Here is a 1,457-nt window from a genome sequence, read left to right on the forward strand (position 1 = left end):
GTGACATACTCTTGATTCATTCAGATGGTTTATCCGGGGCTTCTACCCATCCAGGCAATTCACCCTGTGACCAGAATCCTGCAAGAAGTCTTTATATTCTACAAGAAAACATAACACTTCAACGGTCAAGAGCAGCTGCTAGCCAGTTAACCTAAGCTGAACGCATGGTGAAACGTAGTCGCTTAATGTGACAATTCCCATCCCATTAGTTGATCAAGGTAAAGGTGATCCCCGGAATGTTGTAGGTGTAATTTCAGTCGTCATGAAAATGACATGTATCGAATAGCCGCAAGAGAAGGAATACTTAAGGGACGGTACACTAGAAATCAGTCTTGATATTTGTCCCCAGCAGCTGTATGACATATGTGACGTGAGTGTAGGCAAGGAATAAGTATTGCTTTAGGCAGTAGTACAGCAGTCATCTAGGTTTGGCGCCCAAGGTTACGTTGGGTGCAATTGTACTATGAGTGAGAAACAGTGTCAAACAAATAACTGAAAATGTCGTAAAAAAGGTCACTAATGCAATAGCCGGTGCCACTCTAGTTTGACTGTAAGAATAAATAGTGATTTAATGTCTTACCTTACTGTCATATTTTATTCTTTTATTTATCGGTTTAGTAAGTAACGCAAATTAGTCGATGTGCCAAGAAAATCTATCAGAATTTTAGACACTTTGTTAATGACCTGTAAACTTTAGCTGATTTAAAATTGACTGGGTTAACCAGGCAATTCATCTTTTATTCTGAAATAGTTCAGTTGCTTTGTAAATTGTCTGGATTTAGACATTCTCTCTCTCTCTCTCTCTCTCTCTCTCTCTCTCTCTCTCTCTCTCTCTCTCTCTCTCTCTCTCTCTCTCATTTATATATACATATATATGTATATATATAGAATACCTTTCCTTTTAATATTTTTCATTCAGAGCAAAAGCTGTTTCGTGTATGAATAGATGAAAGGGGCTGAAGTAAAAGCGAATCACTGAATGCATCATCCTAAATGGAAACAGTAAAAATCATGGAATTTCTGCGCACAAAATATCCAGTTTTGGACATGGCATGAGTTGTTGTTGTTCTTCTTATTAGTATTTTATTATCATTATCAATATTATTATTGAAAAGGAAACCCACAAAATTACTGTGTATAACTTGTTTACTTGCAAGTATTTACATATTATTTTACTCAACACTGGTACTTTCAGGGCAGTTTATTATTGTTACTTTTCTCTAAAGTGAATTGGATGTTGTTATCAAACTTATTGAGTTCGTCTAGAAAAGTTTCTATTTCATTTTCATCACCTAGCATAATAGCAAAAATATCATCCACATATCTCCACCAAGCTTTCAGTTTTAAGTTAGGGACATTAATATTAGGAACTAGATTGGTTTCGAAATATTCCATATAGAGGTTATCAAGTATTGGTGATAATGAGGACTCCATAGCTACTCCATATTTCTGTTTGT

The sequence above is a fragment of the Macrobrachium nipponense genome, chromosome 2 (assembly GCF_015104395.2).
Source record: "Macrobrachium nipponense isolate FS-2020 chromosome 2, ASM1510439v2, whole genome shotgun sequence".
NCBI lineage: Eukaryota > Metazoa > Arthropoda > Malacostraca > Decapoda > Palaemonidae > Macrobrachium > Macrobrachium nipponense.